Source organism: Bombus vancouverensis, chromosome 14 (assembly GCF_051014615.1).
Source record: "Bombus vancouverensis nearcticus chromosome 14, iyBomVanc1_principal, whole genome shotgun sequence".
NCBI classification, from domain to species: domain Eukaryota; kingdom Metazoa; phylum Arthropoda; class Insecta; order Hymenoptera; family Apidae; genus Bombus; species Bombus vancouverensis.
In genome coordinates this window covers 6,703,363-6,725,122 of record NC_134924.1, presented here as the reverse complement: position 1 = coordinate 6,725,122, position 21,760 = coordinate 6,703,363, and the positions used below count along the sequence as shown (strand labels likewise).

The window sequence follows — 21,760 nt, the reverse complement described above, 5'->3', positions numbered from 1 at the left end:
ATTTATCACTAGCAAAATATCTGACGTACCAATCTGTAAGCAACGTCTTCCTAAGCGATACCTTGTAACTGCTGAATTTGCCGCAATTTACCTGGGGGGGGCTACATCATCGTAAGTTACTCCTATCGGCTCACTTTTTACGACCGTTGTAAATATTCCGGCTCGTTCCTCCCGCGTGTTACGTCCACCGGATGAAGAAAATCCGCGCGTGACCATTGAATTCCAAGGGTCTCGCGCCATTCTTCTTTTTTTTTCACCGCCTCTTCGACATACCATTCGGCTCGTCCATTCATCCCTTAATTCAATACGAGCTCCGATGCAACCGAACTCATTTCCTCCGCGACGTGAAATACGAGCGGCTCGTACGCGTGTGTACATCAACCACGTATCGCGCGAGAGCGAACGCATTTATCATCGGCATGCAGAATGCATACGGTTCGAAAGATCGTCGTATCGATCCCGCCGTTGCGTTACGTCACGCGTTTCTCTTTCTACGGAAATCTTAGAGGACGAAGATATTTTAGAAATAAACGTTAGGATTTTTGTCCTGTGTTTCTTTCTTCGCGGATGAAATTCACAAAGTGTAATTTTGGTGTTCGTTTTATTTCTCGATGGGAAATTTAACGATAGCTTCGAGTTTGATTCGATAGAAAATAGATTAATGGGACAACGATTATAGTTAAAGGTACTTTGTCGTTTTTTTTTCACGAAAAGTTTCAGTAGGGTAGAAATGCCAGTTAACAAATGTATTGTACTTTTCGTGTATTGATTTTGATGCATTATCATCGTATTTAAATGTATCGCTTTTGTTTCTGCGTACGAAATGTAAGATTTAATAACAGACATAATCGGATCGTTCGAAGTTAAACACGGAAACAAAAGCCGTATAAGGTCGCGATTTTATAGACGCTTTTCTTGGACATTTTCCAGAAAACTCCGGCGAGCTTCCATAAAAGGCTCGACCCATCCTTTAAATCGTGCTCTCTTGATTTCATAGAAGCTTTTATCCAAGCAGACAGATGTAGCTTCAGAATGCTTGTTCAGAGCTTCTTCAACATCGTACACATAAATAGAAGTTCTTGAGATCGAAGACCAGAGATATTCGATGGAATATTGAACAAAGCATCCAGGAGTACGGAGAGCACGCGAACTAGGAAACTGATTATTCATTTCTTAACGTGTTAAATTGCTTAATTATTAATTAATTGTTAGTTGTTAATTCGATATCTACAAGGCTGGTTCTTCCATTCTTCGCTCTTCGTTCTATTCACATTCGAGACTATTGTATTTAGCCGAAACTGTCTTTGTGACAATCTTTGAGTGATCTCTACAGTTATAATTTGTATTCGATGAATTAATAGTCACGAAAAATTGCATAAAATTGTAAATTTGCATAAACATTTGCAGTCTACTAATAACTGATAATAGCTTCTAACTCTGCTGAGAACCATCGAGTTCTCGGCCACTGAAAAGAGAAATCATCCGATTCGGCGTTTGAGTCGGCAATTTCGAACGAGTAAAAAACTTGTATTAGGTCGTCCGAAAAGTTTCTTTCGTTTCATAAGGAAATGATGGATGCTCAACATTTTTCGTTTCACATTATTTTATCGAATTACGTACGATCCATTTTGTTCTATCAAACTAAAGATCACAACGTTCGACAGATTAGGTTTCATGTTTGTATAAAGATGCGTTGTTGTAAAAGACGTGTCTGTAAAAGAAAGACATTTTCCAGACAACCTAATACAAATAACTCGATCCTTGTCTTTCTCTTTGACTCCTATAACTGGACTAGGTTGCGGATTTTTACGCAGTTTCTCATTCCCGTGAAGATAACCAAAGAAACGGAACCTGCATAGCAATCTGTCTTTTACTTCATTTTTTTTTTTTTTTTAATTAAATTACGACGAATGCTCCACTTTGGTTATTTTACAAACCTTCGTATATCGTACGTATCCTGCGGGTTCTCGCAACATGAAATTAATCAGAAACGCGTAAAAATTCAAAAACGCAATAAAAACGCAATAAAAACGGACTTGAAGAAATAATATTTCTCAGTAATTGAAGAAATAGAAATCGGAGAAGGAGAGTGGTCGTTGGGTCGTTACGGAAGCGGTTTACAGGTATCGACAGGAAGTTTGCGATCTTCTCGTCTCCCTCGGGATAATTCTCGTGAAGGGGAATCGATGTTACGTTCCTTTTTGAAGCGCGTGTCTCGCTATTGCTCGACCTGTCGTCGCCGTTTTATCCGTTCTTCATCCGTTGAACGTGGCCGGGGTCACGAGCCTTCAATTTCTCGCCACTTTCATCTCTCGAACATCGCATATCCTCTCAGTTGAGATGAAATTCTTCGGATTCTCGCGTGTTCCACCGGTTATTCAATCCTTGCTCTGTCTTCCTTTGTTTAAAAGGCAATATTTTTCTTGTCATCTTGTCACCGTGACGCGATGGTTAATGACACGCGTCGCGTTACGTCGACGTTCGCGCGCGAACATCGATTATACGTCGTCCGCAGCCTTCTTCCGGTTAAAGTGTCTCTGGATTTTTTCTTAGAAAACTTCCACCTAATCGTTATATCGTTACATAGGGTGTCAGAAAAAGAAAGGCGAGATTTTACGAGTCTATAATTCTCTGAAAGAAGAATAAAACACGTGCGATCGGCACAGCTTTTAAAACCAATCCATCAAACAAATTTCTGTGTGCTTTCGCGTTTGCAAATGACATTCGACGTCTTCCATCCAATTTCGGTATAAGACTGACATCCGCGGATCACGAGGTATTTTCTCTGGGGCTCTTTCCATGCGTCGTACATGTTCTATTCTCTGTCGTAAAACTGTCACATAGTTTATGGTTGACGAATAGATTCTTCGCGTATCGTTACAAAGACAAGTCCAGCAAACTAATGTCTCCAGAATCTTACGTTACGGCGAAGTAAAATTTCAACGTCGAAAGGATTGATTTCAGCGTCTCTACGTTTATTAGAAACATTCTACTCTTCTCGACGAATGGTACAAACTTGCAAAGCTCTGGTCCTAATCGTTACTGCGTCAGTCGTATTATGCGAGGACGCGTCGGCTCTCTAATCGACGGTTGCGTTTCACTATTTTTACAAATAAACTCTTACCGTGACCAGGAATACCGTTAATTTCAAAGGTTAACCGTCGGAGAAAGTTTGCGGTATTGAAAAACGGTGCAACAAACTTTCAACACGGATGGTCTCGCCCGTGTCAAGGCCTGCTTTGATAGACAGGTCTGCCTTTGTCAGTTATTTCCGCCAGGGATTTCATGGAATTTCCACTTTTTCCCAATACCTTTCCAACACACACACGCGCACAGACTCACGCTCACGTTGGTGGCCTACGAAAGACGCAGCGTTTTCCGAGCGGAATATTATTCCATTCTTGGCGGCTTTTAGCATGCTCTCGCGTTACCATCGTCGAACAAGCTCCCTCGAAGAAGCTTCTTATCCCGTCGGAAAGCCTGCACCGTGTAAAAACCTCGACAAATCTGATATCTCGGGTTTTCGGCTCGGGATTCAATTTCCTCGTATGTCCTCGAGTGTTTTTCGATGTCGCGGCGGCCACGACCGGGAATTATCCGCTTCGATATTGATTACCAACGAGCCTTCGCTCTTGCCTTTCCCGTGCTTCGATTCGCTGTTTCGTTTCGAAAAAGGACGGTGAAAAAGAACGGCTTCCTGATTGCGAAAATGTCATGGGACACTGCTCACACTGACCTCGTCCGGTTATTATATTTATTTATATTTATTTATGCTGTTGTGTTTACTTTTTTCACCTACAGTTGCTCACATTTCAGACACCTTGCAACGTCCATAGGTAGCACGTGGGTGTGATGGTAATATGGTAATTGGAACAGTTAAACAAGAAGCGATATTAGAGTCTGTGGTAGAGCGTCTGCTACGTCGGCGAACTTTAAAATGACATTTTGAAGAAAGGAGCATTGACCGTAAAACGTCGACAAAGATTGTAGACTTCTATCTGTATATTACCTTATCTAACGAATAGTATTCTAATGAAGAATTTATATTTACAGATTTGAACAGAGCTTTGCTTAAGATAGAAGATCCTGACTTGGAAAGAGACAAGAATTAGATAAGAAAAAATTGTCCACGCTATATGAAGTTTTCTCGATGAAAGAGCCGTTCTCAAACACCGTACGACGTTTATCATGTAAAGACGACCGATCGTTTGATCGTTCACGAATCGCTGGCTTCGCCGCCCTTTCGACGTTTCATAAAGTCGAGCGTCCTTTCGCAGGCGGTTGTTTCTCGTTCGTGGGTCACGGAGTTTCACGGGCAGAAGCGTCGCGACGCGTTTATTTCGGAAAAATAGCAAAGCTGCGTGGTCGAGCGCCAGTCATCAACGATTCTACAGGAGAAAAATACCAGCGTGGGCTTTCGCGCAAAGCGGCTGAAATGGCAAGTGTCGCGGCGACAAAATAATGCGCACAGACTGACGCGTGTACAGCTGGTCGCTGATTCGTCGCCTGATTACGCGCGAATATCGTTCTTTTAATTATGCCACTGTCATCCTAACTACATCGCATTCATCGTTCGCGCGTATCACGTTATTGATTCGCCTGCTCGTTTATTAACCATACGCTGGCTCGTGCTGCTCAAACGTCGCGCGATTTATAAATGGCGTGTTCGTGGAAGAACCTTGCGAAAGGCACGGGACGGTCGTTCGATGTTTTTCGAGGTAAACGCGAATTTACGCTCAGCGACGTGTCGTATCGACGTTCGTGGAAATCGGTTTCCAAAAATTGTCACGTTTTTGCGATGTCTCTGGCAACGTCGTCCCTGGTTTTTCCCTTCCACTCGCTACACATCCGCGACTACGAAGCTACGTTTCGAAGGTTTCCAACCGTAGAACGTAACGATGCGATTCTTCCGTTCCATTGATCCTGACTTTAATCACTTCGGGAAATTAGACTCGTTTTTGCCTTGCCAATCGAACTACGCTCGATCGAGTCTCTCGTAATCTCGAAAATACCCACGATTCCAATCATTTATCGTTGATGACGAAAGCTATTCGCGACAAAATTCTACGCAGCAGAATTAGTACGATGATCGTTCACGAGATATATTAATATTCGTCGAATATATCAGGTTGTCTCAAAAGGAAATAATTAATTTTCTTTTATTTCTATTATTATACACAATTCGATAAAATGATGTAAAACGAAAAATGTTGTGCATCGATTATTTCCTTATGAAACGAAAGAAACTTTTGGGACAAGCTAATATGTGTGCGATAAACAACTTATAACTTCCATGAGTATTTTCAAATTCATTAGAAACTTTACCAACATGATTATGACGGCCGTGCCTCAGTATGACGTTAGCAAAATTTCCAAATATTTTATATACACGCATTTGAGAGCTACTGTTGGGCTAAATATTAAAGCACGTGTAGAGAAGAACGACTATTAAGTACAATAAGCTTCCGAAACAAAGCTCTCATGCCGTGGAGAACATTCGCGGCAATGTTTAATCTCCCTTATTTACGAGCAATGGTCGTAACGCGTTTAATCGCGTTAGAAATGTCAGCAACCTAGCATCCAGCCTCGACACGACCCACAAACGCTTCTATTTATCATCCTTTCGAAACACGTGCCAGTCCGTCCAGGGAATCTCTCCGTAAAAACGAACAATTCCGCTATGATTCGTCGAGGCGAGCGCAATGGAATATCAGCGAATGTCAAGAAGCTAAGAATTTTCTCGCAAGGATATCGCGATTCGAAGGAAAGATAGGCAACGAGAAATATATTTAGAAGCTAGATGACAGGAGGGAGAAAATAATAAAAGAGTGGAAAATATGCCGAGACGACCTAATCCAACGGTTAAACAGAATCTCCGTCGACTTAGCGGTGGGTTCGTTTGCAGTCGACCTGAGATTGCCTTATTTTTTTCCCTCCCCTCTCTGCGGATATCCTTACAACGTCGTTTCGGTCGTGGTATCTCGAATTTCCGTGAAGCGAGCCGGCAGTGTGGCCGTAATTGCGAAACGCCGGAATCTCCGCCGTTCCCTGATTTCACCCTCTCGTTCTACCGCCGGGTCACGGTCACTCCGTTCTCTTTTTAATCGCCGCGTTTAATGAGAATCGCGGAACAACGTTAAATCGAGAAATAAATGAAGGAGAGAGGGGATGAATGGTCGATCGACGGAACAAGAGGAGAAAATGAGAGGACGAAACGAGAGAAGACAAACGACGGATGAAACCGACCACCACCTCTTCTTCGGTTGAGGGGTGAAAGGTGGCAGAGCGGGCGGAGGGGGCGGGCGTTGAAAGGAAGAAAATAATCGAACGATTCCGGAGAATAGTCGTGGTCGAGGAAGTCACCGACGAAGCGTATTAAAAAGGTGCTCAAACGTAACAAGTAGAGCGATTTATCGGCGTAAGGTGGAACGAGATTAATAATGGAAAAACGGGCACGACCAGCGAGGAGAAAGGAAATCGATTAACGATCGTTCGAGACGAGAGGTTCAAGGCGCAGCCACGCCGTCTGCTAAGCGATTTATCGTCTTTCGTATCCCGTGGTTTTCGTCGTTTCTCGTCTAGCGAGGTAGATTAACTTTTGGCAGAAAAATTCGGTGCGAGTCCTCGTCGCTAAGCTTTGCAAATACGCATGCTTTCCTAGCGATTCTTTGAAGCAGTTAAAGGGTTATAGCGTGTAGCCAGCCTTTGAACGGACGCGGACGGCCTTGTGCTGCCGCGTCCTAACAGGATTACGAGATTAAACGCGAACGTTGCTTGAGAACCCGCGGAACTCGGACTGATCTTTTCTATTTTAGGAACACGCGCATTTGCAAGCTTCCTGAAACCTTGGGCAACAGAGCCGCTGCGATTTTCCCCAATGGTCACCGTCCGCGTTTACCCCGCTTCGCGCGATTTTCACCTTCTTTCGACATTTAAAACGTCGAAGATTTAGGAGCCGCCTACGTTTCCACGAATTCTCTGTCTCCGATACTTCGGATCATCCCTTCTGTCAATTCTGTCAAATTACGGCAGTGTAAGCGAAGGTTTCGAAAATTTGCATCTACCTTGGCAAGTCGATTCGAGTAGAAGTTGCTCGAGTCGAACGAATTTCGTATAACAATAAATGCAAAACGTTATTCGATGAAAAATAGCAATGGATCGAATCACACCATTGCTGTGACGCTCGATTAATAAAAGTGATAAGTATATATCGCTGTTTTGTCGGTGGTGGTTTTCTGAAATTCGAAATTAACAGTTTTCTCGAATTTCTGCAGCGATTGACTGGTTGCGCGCGAAGTATAGAAACGCGAGCGTATGCACGTAAACGCATTAGGCGCACCGTGAAACATAACCGCTACACAGTGGCTAATTAGTTGCAGTAGCGGCGCGATGAAAGCGGCATAGCTACGAGCACGCGTTCCTTTCAATTATACGCGCTGCTTCGACCAGACAACGCTAAACACGATGCACTCTTCATCAGGGCTAATTAATTAAACCGATGCTGACTTATTAAGCATTTATGCTCGTTCAGATATTGAAGACTCGCTCGAATACCCGCAACTTCTCTCGTTATTGCTCATTTGGTACTCGTGATCGCGGTATATCGTTGTACACAGTACGTTTCGAGGACTCTTCGTGATTTTTTAAATCTAGAAATGTACGTATATATAATCATTCGGAATTGAGATACATTTTCAACTTTCTGTTACGAAACTTTATTACAGTTAAAATCAACGTTAATGGAAATTACGATTTTCTGTCCAAATTAAATACGGTCTGCTCATTTAATTCTCAACTTCTGGTACCTTCGATAAAACGTAGAAGCCAGTCTATTCATCGTTCATTCGTAGAATGTACATGTCGTGCTCGAATATAAACTGAATAGTTGTAAATGATTTTAGCATAGGTGTTTCTATGTAAATGTTCGTTTGGCGGTTACATCTGCTGCTATCTCACTGTACACGCAACAACATAGAGGTAGATTAATATTGGCTCGATCAGATGAAGTTTACTTGTTTAACCGTGTACCTACATTCTGCAAACTTGTCTCTGTACGCGGAATTAGAAGCATCGTATTACATTTGTTTGACGCAACGACACAAATCCCCTTAGAACTTTACGCGACCGTACAAAACTTTATACGCGTACCTAATTTCTACGAGAAACCTCGAAAATTTCAAGCATCAACATTTTCCGCTACTTCCGTCGAAATTAAACGGACATTCGCCGTCTCATCGCCGCGCTTATCGCTATAACGAAAAGGATAATTATCTGTTTAAATTTGCGCGTTGAACATCTTCCAGCTTCCACGTACTATGTACGTATCGTTTCCAAATTTATTTCTCATTCGACAAATCTTTCGTACAACACGCGTGACGCTATATATTCACGAAATTTCTACAAACGTTCGAATACTTTGTCAAGTATTACCGTGTAACAAGATTTATCGAGCGAATCGATCCGGATCTGTGTCGCGATAAAGATTACAACTTCTTCGTGGCAAAGTTAGCGACCGTTCCGCCTGTAATCGATTGACGAATAATAAAAGCCATCGAGTGAATGGCTGGAATCGCGGGAACAGCGAGCGAAATCGTCCTGGCGACTCTGAGGGCGCGTTATCGTCGATGTAAAATTATTCCTTCTGGCAAACGGAGATCGATAAATCGTGGCGCATAGGTAACGCGCAAGTACGAGTCGCGAATCATTTTTCCGCTGTCGAAGTGGCACGCGGACCCGTTAAAGCACAACGTAAACGTTTCTCCTGCTCGTTTATCTTCATTTTTTCCCTATTCCTAACCGCGTCGAAGATATTTTATCGATGACGTTGTTGGGAAAGACGCATCGACCCAAGTTGTACGACCCGGCCAAGATATTCAAGATCCAAACTTTCCGGATGGCCGATCGAAATGTTCGATTAAATTTCCCCTGGTGAGCCTTTCGAAGGCCGTAAAATCTGGAATTGCAGGCCGAGCAATTAAGGGCGCGCACAATTGCTTCCAAGTCGTTGAAACTCTTGGACCGCGGGAAATCCTTTCGGAAACAGTTTTCCAACTTCTCTGACTCGACTTCGACCGGTATAAGCCGCAAGGGTGGAACGTATCCACCCGCTGTATAGGAAATGGTTGTAACGCCGCCACTTCGTCGCTTCCGTCGCTGCTACGTGTTCAAATAGATCGAGTGGATCTTTCGAGGAGATCGAGATCCACGGACGTTCGAGTTCTGCAGTTACTTCGCGAAATTACCCCAACTTTGTCAATCCGAGTCTTCTTGTTTGTCGTGGCAAGAGAAATAATACGATCCATCGTTGCACCTTCATCGCTTCGTCTATCGGTTGGACTATCGAACGATAGTCGTCGAGTAAGCTGAACGAAAAAAAGTATCTTTGGACACCGCACGGGTTGGCTAAGCCTGTGCGAACCTTCTTTCTCAGATTGCTATTCTAGCGAGAAAAGAAGTCGAGACTGGGAATTGCCTAAGTCGTATATTGCGTCTAAGTAGCTAAATCTGAAAGAGAAGAACGGAGGATGAAACAAGGAAGAGATGGATTTTGTGGAGTAAGAGCAAAGAATAGGAACAAATCCATTTCTGATTTTGAATAGACAGATAGCGTCGTAAATCAGTCGCCTCGTAAACGATAGCGAGTGGACGTAAATTATACTTTCCCACGATAGAAGAATAGTCACGCACATTTATGGACCAGCTGGATTTATAAGCGAGGAAAGTCAAAAACAAGCACTGAAGCTTCTTTTAGCTGGTTTCTTTGTCTGGTCGTACGTGGTAGCCAGACGACAGAGGCATAGCGTGAAGGAGGAGGATTAAGATATAGGTTGAAGTATATATGTCGAAGTGATCATGGCTACGCTTTATGAAAGCCAGCATTCTAGAAGAAATAGCGGTGGCGTGTGCTAAATGGTCTGCAAATGGAGTCGATGATTACTCCGAGGTCTCCTACCCTGTTGGCAACCATGGCAATGATAGAATCAAAGAGTTTATGCCGGATTATAATATTATTCTTATATATGTCGGAGATGTAAGAATAACGGGCCTTTCTTTTGGAATTTCGCACAAGAATCAGCGCCAACCCGACAAACCTGACAAACCCGACATATAAATATATTTTACTCTTCGTTTTACCCTGCATCATTTTCAACTTTTACTTCCAGCTTTGCGTAATAGGTTTATAACGCTTTTAAAAGGCTTTCGAATAATTGCCAGTGATAAAAAGCACACATGGAAACATACAGGAAAAAGTATTCCATTGGAAATTCGTTGAATTTAATATTCCTTCGTCATGGGCGGGCTATGTCCGGAGACCGTTTATTCTCACGCAAGTTCTAATTCATCGATGAACGTGGTCCCTCGACAATGGGTCGACTGTGATCGTGCGGAAGTGCTGCGGGACTATCTGCGGTGGTAACAAGGCCGCAGCGATTCGATCATCGAAACGTTGGCTTCTTTTGTGTCGGTGGCTCGGCCTCGTCAAAGGGGAATTCAATAAAATGGTAATAAAAACAATTCCGCTGAGAACAAACGCATCCCCGTCTCTTTCGCGCCCGTCCGCTTTCAACTTCGCCGGAAATATCAATTTTTCGTGCCAGCCACACGATTATGCTGGTTTCAGCAATTAGAAGAACGGCTCCTCTATCATATGAAATTACTTTGCCAGCAAGTTTTGTTACAAATATAACTACGCGAACCGTGCAATTCGTTGCTTTGTCCTCCGTTTGCAAACACAATGCGAAATAACGCAATTTTGTACATACACGAGGGATAATCGTATCGATAGGTAATCAGTTCGCGAAACTTGTACAGTTTGTTTCTTCGACGATCGTTAAACTGCAAGCGATTAATTTACGATGCAGCATCGAGCCAGTTAGAGGACGAAAAAAAGGGGAACACGAGAGACGGAATATCGGCTCGTAAAATTGGCGAAACGAGCCACCGGCGGCTGTGTCTGAAAATAACTTTTAATAGGCGAGCTTTAATGGCCGTTGAACGAGAAAGCGAGATGAACGGTATCTTCTCGAAAGTCGAGCCGCTCTTCTCTTCTGTAAATACCGAAACGGTTCTTCGAACGTCTTTTAATTGCGTCCCTCTCTCTTTCTCTCTCTTTCCTTCGCTTACTCTCTTTCTCTCTCTCTGACGAGCTAACTCGATTCGTTCAATTTTAATCGATCGTGACTTCGGTTGCACGCCTACGTAGTCGTCCTTTTGATCTTCCTCGTTAAAATAAAGCCGCACATCGGGGTACCTGTGTTTCCAGTGGCGCACAGAGGGGCCGATACGCGACGCAATTCCCACGACGACGCGGGACGAGCTATTCGTTTGAAAGGTCGACCGTGTTACACACCCGATCCACCATCGAGATTCCGGATTATCCGTTTCGTTCTTCATCGTTGCTTCACTCTTCAGCCTGTTTCGAATCCCCTTTTACAATCGATCCCGGCCCGCTCTTTGACGACAGACTTTCATATTTTCGCGCGGCCAAACACTCGTTCGCTGGGATTTCTTTCTCGTTTTATATGTTCGCCTCGTTGATCATAGATCGGCGTGATTTTTATCGTCGTAGAAAGCAATGGGCGCGACGCCGGCGAGTCGATTTAAATTTAAAATCGAACGTCACCTCTTTCAAAGCCACGAATTCGCGGATCGTGCAGTGTAAACGGAGCCTGAGAATGTTCCTCCGCTATTTCTACAGACCGTTTCCTACCGTATATCGCGTTCATTTGCATCTTTTATAAAGCTGCAATCAAGCTTCGTCGAACGAGCTAAATACCATCCAGAAATTGTCAAATAAATGTAATTTCTAGACGAGAAGTGACTCGGCGTTGAAAAAACGTTTCCACGCGTACGACGAAATTTCGTTGCATAAACGAAATTTCTATAACGCTACACAGCACTCCGTATTATCGTATTCCGTTTACTCGCGTCCGTACCGTATCGAGCTCGTGGAAATCTCTCGAACAGCAGTAATTTGAAAACTGGTCGCTCGTGTCTCGTACACAGTCTCGTGGAAATGTTTGACACAAAATTTTTACGAATGCATTACGCAACTCTTCGAAGTTTCATTTGCACTGTGTCCTCGTTACGGAGTTAATGCTACAGTTTCCCGCTGGTAGACTTCCAGCGAGTAAGAACAGATGGAAGAAGATGAAATAGGATAGCGATTGCGCGACGTCAAATAACCGACGCGAAGTCGATCAGTCGGCTGCCACAGACGTATAAAACCAGATCGTAACTTCTACTTTTGAAGCTTCGCCGGGGAAACTTCGTTTCTACAGTTACCTCGTCTGTAAGTGTCTCGTGCTCCACACGCGATAACGTAAAGCGTACTTGGCTCGTTTGCTCTTTCTGCGATGCTTCTTTACGTACACGAAGACGATTGTGACGAAAGAACGAGATACGATTTCCAGACATTCGGGAATGAAATAACTTTTAACTTTTATCTTGATTCAAACGCCAACTCGCTAATTAAAATACACGGAGCAGGGGCGCGAAGCGCCAAAGTGTTAATTTCCTTTTCCGCCTAATTTTCCCGGTGTATCGCGGTTGGCAGAAACTTGAGAGCATTAACGACACTGTAATTCCAGAATTCTATCTCTAATTTCGATCGGTATACCGTTGGAAAACGGCGGCGGAGATGTTCCACGACTTCGGAATGAATTTTTGTGGGTCGTTGAGTCATCGGTAAATTAGAGGAATTTTGTACATTTGCGTGAAGATTAAAAGTACAAAATTGCACGGGATATAGGTACGAAATACCTCGGAATGCGTAATGAGATATCTAGAGTACAAGTATCGCGGTCATGGAATCGGAAGCGTTCGAAATTTTCGATATTTCTCACATTGCTGGTAGAACAAAAACTTGCAAGCGGATTCCTACGTGGTACGTGGTGTATTCTACGTTAAAAAAGTGATATCTCTGCGCGTGGTTTTAACGTAATCGCCAGAAACTGCAGCGCTCGTTACGTTAACGCAAATTGATAGATGAAACGAATCTCTGTTTTGGTTTCACTTCTTTAGCCTTTAGCCTTCTTTGCTAAACATTCTCCGCGTTGTAGCTGTTAAAACTGCGTTTACACGTCGAGCTTATTTGCTTCCGATAGACCGATACTCTGCCGTGTATCATTTTCCAGCGGTTTCTCGGATTTTCCAACGGCAGGTGCTCAACCCGGTCGACACATCCGCTTCAGCGAGCCCCTGATTCCAGCAACCGTATGTACGTTTACGCTCTCGAAGCGGCGATCTTCGTTCGTCTGCCCGATTACGATTAAAACGGTATTTATGCAGCGGCTCTATCGCCCCTCCTCTCCGTGTTTTCGTTTCAATCGGAATTGCGAGGATTAAACGCGCTCCGCCAGTGAATTTCTTTCCCATTGGAATTCATCGTACCCGCCTCATCGAAATCCCTCGATTCGTTTCAGTTTATTAATTTCCACGCTGCTAATGCTCGTCAGTGGTGCGTGTTTGCCACAGCCAATGCGATCAGGTCGCGCCAGATGTCACTACGTTTTAACTTTAACTCCGTTCGATGTGGTATACTCGAAGAAAGCGATATGAACGTAGTGAGTTCGTAGAATCGCGGTTAGAATGTGCGATTTCCGATGGCCAGAATGGAATAATTGGAGATTCTTCGCGCTGCTTCAAGGCAGATACCACGTCATCTTAAAATCAGCTCTTCCTTCGCGGTGTAGCGGAGAACTGGCCGGAAGTCGCTTCATAAATTGAGAAGCAAAGAAACACGTGCCGAGTATTATAATTTTGCAAGAGTTTCCTCGGAATTTACGCGTTTCTATCTTAATTTCTTGCGATAAATAAATTGCTAACTACGGTAGAAATTGACTTTGCAAAGAATTAACGCTAAGTTGGGTCGATCGCACGTTTATCCCAGTTTTACCGCTTTACGTTACTTCGCTACATTCTGCCTCTTCAAATATGCAACGAAACTGTTTTAAAGTGGAACTTTCTTAAATCGCGACTCGGTTTGTCGGTTCTAAACGGTCGAAATCGGGCGTTGGTCTGACTGACCGGCCCTTTCTCTTTGATCAGGGCAGTCAATTAATCCCTTAATGAAAAATACACAAACTCCGGTTAATTGCCTGCTTTCCAACGAGACGGGGTTTTTGGAAGGAGAGAAAACTAGCGGATTTACGTGGCTCGCCTAGTCGCTGTTCCTTTTTCAGCTGTCGAGGAAAAGCAGGTCTTAAGAACGTTCGGCTTAGGCGGGTTTGTATCGCGTACCGCACGTGCACCGTATTTTTCACCGGCTTTCGAGCTGTACCTGCATTTCCTTGAAATTGCAACGCGTGAAACAACAAAGCGAACGGAGAAGAAACGCCGCGAGGGAACACCGTTCAACCAAATGCAAGAGTTTAAATGTGACTTCTCGTTGCGGTAGCGATTAAACGATCGCAAGTGACTGGCTTGGAATTTTTCTTTCTCGCTTCGCGCGGCCAAATTTCCAACGATTCTCCTCGCTAGCGATTTTCACAGAAACCTGGAATAATTGGCAAATGATCTCGAGAAAGAAATTGGTCGAAGAAATTTCTCGAAGAGTCCAATTTCTGCTCGAAATCCTGGATATCGTAAGAATGATACGAAATGGAAAGGATGTGTTTATCGAAGTATAATACTTCTGCCGCAGTTCGATTATTTCTTACTTCTGGTTGTAGTTGTTCGTCTCTAATCCTCGGGACCTTCGCTGGATCACGGCGAAATGCGAAGTTGAAACTCGATTCTCAAGGAAAAGTTTATCGCCGCCGTTGGTCCTCCAATCGTTGACCAATTGTTCCCTGCGCCGGCGATTCCGAGCCGCTCTTTATTGGTTCGTTCCGCGATAGGAAAACAGCAGAACAATGGGAAAGAAGTTGAGGGGAAAAGCTTCGTTCAATATCATTCCGCGAGTTCGCCAACGAACGAACCGAAGTGGAACCGGAGGGAAGCTCGATTCACGACGATTCGAGCGATCGATGAACAGAGAGAAGAGAATGGAAGAAAGTGGACAACGGGAAAGAGAAGTTTGTTTGATCGCGGTTACGTTATTCCAAGACTTTCTCCAACTTCCATTAAATTTTGAATGGCACTGTCTTACCAGGAATATGATGGTCCCACTAAATCACCGCGCCACTCGGCGATAATGCACTGGCACAAATCGGTGTTCTCGATTCCCTAAGCTCTCGGAGGTCAATTAATTCGATTGAATTTCTAGCGTCGCTTTAATTAACCTGCCCTTTTCCCGTTCCCCTAACCTTCACTTCCGCCTTTTCTTCGTCCAAGAACATCCTCCTCTTGTTTTCCACGAATTACGTCCGTCACGATACAATTTCCATCGATGTTCACTTCGTTTACTCCTTCGAGCCGCTACTTTGCTTTTTGTTTCCTCTGTTCGAGCCTTTTTGTAGAATCTCGCGAACGTTTTGACGCGCTCGAGTTGCGGCGGCAACGCAAGGTATCGTCAAGTGCAGACCAAACGTTGATATCGGGCGACATCACGTTGCTGTTAACTTGAGCAAAACGAAGATCTTTAACGAAAAGACTGGGTTACCAGTCTTAAGGTTACTAGTTAATTTATGCGTACTTTACGCGAGATTTGAAAGGTTTTATACGACTTGGCGTGATAATTACAACCTGACGTAATTTAATTTCTACGTTTTCTCTTTCGAAACGGTGAAACTAAGTTCGTTACTTTGTCGGCTCAGCTAGATTTTAATGTTCAAAGTTTCTCAATTCGACGCTTAACAGTGCGTCTTCGGGATGCTGGATTTTATGCGGAAGAGGAGCAAGCACGAAGAGCGCGAATCGGTTTCGGGAAGAAAAAAGGAGAATCGCGAGGAACGTTCCATTATTTTAAAAGCAGCTCGAAGCAGAGGACGAGCAGGAATATTTTATACGTTGCTCGGGATGCCGAGGCGAGAAAAGAGAAGAAAATCCAATGTGGCTGCGGGTGATCGCGCTACCGTGAAATATTGGTCACGCCGAAACTTTTCTGCGTCTTTAATTAAACCGTGCTTATCGAAACTCGCCAACTTTCCCGCAGATTATCCTCTCAGCTTGAAACACGATATCTCGCTAATTACTACGATCAATTACCACGTTATTTCCGTACAGTCTCGTTAATATCAATTCTTCCAGAATCGACTTTTCCTCTTCTTTTTCTTTTCTTATAGCCTACGAAAAAAATTATGATCGATGGAAATACAATTTTTGTGGACGGTTTTGTAAAAGAAACATCAAAATTTGCAATCAGTTTTACCAAATACGGGTACTTTTTTCATCTGGTTAATCGATGAAACGTTTTCATCTTTTTCTTTCTCTCGTTCTCTCGAAAATATACGAGCGAGCAATAATATGGTAAGAAGGCTACGGTCAGCGATATTTTACACGATATTACATTAAACGCAAAAGCGAGGAAAGATTACAAAAGCATCGAAAGACGAAAGTCGAGAGCAACGACTGTAATCACATTCGGAAACAATTCGCGATCAACCACCAAACCACGAGGATTACGATCTTCGAAATTTCCTATCGTATCGTTCTATCGCGCTTCTCCGTGTAATTAAACGAGCTATAAACCAAGACGCACGCGCCTTCCAACTTCTATAAAAGCGAGAACCAGACCTCGCAGTTCGTTCACCATCCTCGGTTTCTAGCGAGCCGATAAAATCTGCCTTTAAGTTGATTCTGCGCCGACGTAATGCGACAAGGAACAGATTTTGTAGGTCGTCGGCGTGGTATGAGCGCAGGGAAGTGCCGCTCTAAAAAAAAAAAAAAAAAAAAAAGAACAAAGCACCAGGATGCGCGTAAATCTGCTCCGTTGCACCGACATCCAGCTACAACAGCTTCCGTAAATTCGTAACGAAGAGTTATCAGCGACGATAACGCCGACAAGCACGTTGCGGTTGTTCACTTGAAGGAAGTAAGATTAATCTGAGAAATTGTTAAGAGCTTGTCAGATCAACTCCAACAATTATACCTGGCTCGAAACTTGCCCAAGGACAGAATTCGCGTAACGTTACGATAAGAGTTTTTACCATTATATTATTATATTTATATTATACATATTTTCTATTGTAGTATCGTAACTACTATAATTACTTTATCAACGATAAGTAGATTGAACAGATGTTAATTGAACGGGAAGTAACGTTTGTCAAACATGGACTAATCGCAGCGAACGTATAATAATTAACAGAATTAAGTAATTAATCAACGATTCTTGTCAACGCAATCCACGCTCTCTGATAACTCAATTCGTTTTTTGTCCCCTGGCAACCCTTTGTCTTTTGTCTTAGCCTCACTACGTACATGCTCGGCAACCGTTCGTTTATAATTCACACGACACCCCCCAGGCCCCTCGTTCATGATACCACACTATCGTAATTTCAAATTCCGACAGAGACTTTCAGTAAACGTCTCTGTATTTTCTTTATACAAAATTTGTTCGACGAGGCTAGAGAATTGTACGCACGACACGCGTGATTCTTAGCTCGCGTTCGTCATTTTTGCCAATTTTGCAAATATTAGGTCGTCCGAAAAGTTTCTTTCGTTTTATGAGGAAATAATAGAAGCGCAACGTTTTTCGTTTTATATTATTTTGTCGAACGTTTTATATTATTTTGCTCTGTCGAGATAAACAGCGCGACGTTTCACAGACTTGGTTTCACGTTTGTACGAAGGTGCATTGTTGTAAAGAACACGTTTACGAAAGAAAGACACTTTCCGGACAACCTAATAGTTTCTACAAATTCGTTATTTCGCGCAAATGCAAAATCCTAATCGACTAATTATCTTCTTGATGGTTCAAACCAATTGTCACATCTTGTACGAAATGAGAAAGCGACCTATGACGATGGGAGTGTACGTCGAGAGGAATGCTCTTCGGCTGCTCAAGGGGCTTTACATACTTCGACGTCTTCGCGACGAATTCGACCGTACTTTCTACCGCGACCTTCCCTGGTTCGCGACCGTCGAGCAGACGAGAAACGTGTACATCGCTAAAATGTGGGTCACGCGGAGAAAGGGACGAAGGGAGGAAGGGGACGATCTATTCTGCCGAAAGAAACTGGACGAAAAGCGCTGGGGACAAAGCCGGAACAGCTCTTTCTCTTTCTCTGCGCCTCTTGTAGCGTATTTTTCACGAAACGAAACAAAATTAATTCCCTCGACGGCTGGCTCAAATCACGCTCATCGTTCCTCGCAATTATACCATGGACGCTCGTCCTTCTCCATTTTCTCACCCCGCGGCGCTCTACTTTTTTTCCCTCGAAACATCTCCCCTAGCAGCGGGCAAGGATTCGATACTCGAAAAGTGGTAGAAAAGCGAGTCAAGGACGCAACATTGAGCGAACATCGAGGACAACTTGGACGTTTAGAAGAGCCGTGATGGACGGATTAATGGATCGGCTGTGTACGGTCGGCGGAAAAGAGTCCTTGGTAAAATTGCCGTCTGTATTGCTTCTCCGATGCGGTTAACTCGCAGCCGTACGCCACGTGTCTGGCGATTTTTCAAACGTCACGGGCTGATTTACGCGAACGTTTCGCACGATAATTCCCATCGTTCGTTTCGTGCAAATGTTTCATCGAATAACCGATGCGAACGTCGAATGATACGAGAGGAATTCGTTTCTCCCGTGTCTTTCGATCGATCGAAACGTGGTAATTATTAAAGGTATCGAAGAAACGATTGGTCGATGAAGAAACCGCGATTTCCATGCATTCGGGCAAACTGGAGCAAGGTCCTTTCCCGTTTCTGAAAGAAGCTGAAACCTCGAGTAAAAAGGCTCGATCCCTCGGCCTCTCCGCCGTCCTGCATCGTCTACTTTCCCGGCTCGATAACCATGGCTATCGACGACTACCTTCTCGTCCCGTCGTTTCCCATCAATTTCACTTTCACTCGGTGCACGGAGCATTTATTAATATCCGTCCCCTGTCCACGGTACAAGCAAGATGCTGGCAGCATCATTGGACGTGATGACGCGAGATATTACGTCACTGTTCCATCGCGTTATTAATATCCATAAATCGAGCAGATGCGTGCGTAACGAGCGTTCACTGGGCCCTGCGTCTTCCCTCCGCGGCTATTAATACGCGCCCCGATGTTCCTTTTCGATTCTTCGGCCGCTCGACGCGCGCTCGTAATTTACGCCCACGCCGGCAGAGATCTTGAATGACAGCGTTTACGAGCGCCGCTTGCAAACAGGATACTTGGCAATTTGAAGCAGCAACTGCGAGAGCCGCGATAAATTACGCGTCCGTTTCGCTATCGATTGCTACGCATCGTGACTGATGTCTGTTTTACGCCAGTCTCCATCTATTTTATCGCACTGACGAATGTGCTCCGAAACAATTTCTCCATAAATCTTCTTATCGCTTTCTACGTCTCACTTTGATACGCGCTATCCAACCCTTCGATGAGATATTCGATGAAACATCGAGATTTAGTATACTCGTTTCTAAGTTAAGAACGTAGTGTGTTTGATACGTTTGCAGTATCTTTCGCAGCCACTGTACACGTTGAATTCGTTATCGAACATGTAGTTACATACCATGTTGAGTCACGGTTTAGCAGCGTGTTTCTTGCCACTGGCAGATAGGTAGCGAAGATATAGCCGAGAAAAATGAGTCTCTTGGCGATGTCCGTAATCGTGCACGTGAGATAACAATTTTAAAGAACGCTCTGTGTGTGGTGGTTCGTGGGGTCGTTTGCCAGCTCTTCCCGACCTTCCAGTTAAAAGATTCGCATTAATTACACCTTTTATCTAACCGTGAGCAATTAAGGTGATTTAAAATCACGACCTAATTAGGCTCTTGATAAGAAAATCATTGATATTCTTTTCCTACGATCGTCTTTGAAGCTTATTGCAGATCGTTTCATCGCGTCACGATTCATTACGAAACGTATCTTGTCTGTAAATAACAACGATACTAGGATGTTGTAATAATTCAAACAAACATACGTTTTATCGATGATAAATCGTTAGTCGCGTTCTCTTAGGTCTTAGACGATCGATATCCGTAACCTTGTCCGTCTATCACCTATTTGCTAAATAATTATTAATTAACACAGCGATATTATTATCGGTTATTCTTCTTCCTCTAATCATTCGCTAGTTTTCGCGTCAGAGTGACATAATCTCGGCGAACGAACCGTCAGTGATTCATTCTCACCTTATCGAGGCCACAAGCTGTCTCTTATCGCCAGCTTCTCGAGACTGGCGCGTGCCATACACGCGACAATCGGTCGCGCTCTTACACATTATTGCCGACCATTTGCGTAATTGTCCAATGGTATTTGTCTTCTACTATCGCTGGCGTTCGCGATATGGAATGAGAACACTCGCTCCAATGATGTAATTGTCGCGGTATTCTTCCTCGAATCGATCTTCTCTTTCTTCAGGCCGAAGCTATGACTCGATAAATCGTCGGACTATTGACCCACGATCTTTCGACATCGTCTGAAAGCTACGATAAGCAAGGGCATGATAAATCAGATTTCTTATCTTTCTTTCGCGGAAGATCGGATTTAATCGTCGTGTTATATTTGTCTTTCGCGCTAAATATGTATCTTCCCATCGACTTGGGAATTTTTTCGAGATATCACGGACGATCATAATCTCAGCGACGAAAATAGATACACCTTTTAAAGCAACTTTTAATAAGCTTATACAGCGTCACGATGCTACGCAAATTTCGATAATATCACGGTATTCTCTGGACTCGGCTGGGACAAAGTGCTACCAGACGCCGGAAACAAAGTGTCGCGTTTACCTTACCTTGACGCTTTATGTCCGCGGGTTTATTCGCTAACAGCGAACCAACTCTTCGCCAAAAGCACGCTTGAAGACTACAAAGTACTGCAAACTAACGAGCGCCCACGCCACGCTTAATTAGTTCTAACGATCGTATCGTCACCAGAGGTGGTCAATTACCGGTGTTGTTATCATCGCGTCGCGACGCGGCCCTTGCAACCTCATCGTGCTATCTTCCCGCTAACTACACAACTTTACACCTTATCTCTTATCTATCTGCAGGAGCAAGTAGTAACTAAGTATTACATACCTGCTGGTGGAAGACGCGAACGTTCGCGCCTCCCAGACGTCTATGTACGTAGTTGTCTACGAGACACCAGACGATACGATAAGAGAAGACACGTTATGTCTACGACGCGGGGTTCACGGGCGTCTGTCGTCGCGTGCTTTGCACGCGATTTCTTCGTTATCTGCGCTACCTGCACATGCTGCGTCGTGCGGAATCAATTCGAGTGGATACTTCGCCTTTATCTTGCCTTTTTATTTCTAGATATTCGCGTTACATCGCGAATGTACAAGTACAGTGGCTACGGGAAGTATCTGTAGAGGCCTAATGTCAACCGAATGATAAGAGTAATAAGCAGAAAAATAAGAGAAAAATATGCAATAGAATTTTTTCGTCTCAGACTTAGTTTTCGAGAAAATCAAGTTTGAGAATTTGTCAAATATGTTTGAAGATGGTTAATTCCGAACTAGACGGAATTAAACAATCGACAGATGGTCGTACTACGCGTGGAAATAAATTGAAAACGTAGAATAAAATGCTTTCATCAGACGCTTTGTTTCCGAGAGAAATAAATTTGAAAATTTGTCGCACGCTTGTATCTGGCGAGTTCTTGATTGAACGTGTTCAGTTTTCTTGAAAGTGCAGCCTCGTACGGAAAGATTTTGCGTTTGTAAAATAGCAAAATGAGTATTCTCGAACCTGCTGCCGCGTTAAAAGTCGATACGGT

The 21,760-nt window shown here is 43.7% G+C and overlaps 1 protein-coding gene across 1 annotated transcript in view; it reads right to left on the bottom strand.

Moving 5' to 3' along the window:
* The window catches only part of Calx (sodium/calcium exchanger 3), a 121,029-nt gene that overhangs the window by 55,759 nt on the left and 43,510 nt on the right, over positions 1 to 21,760 (bottom strand). The gene's annotated exons all lie outside the window — the stretch shown is intronic.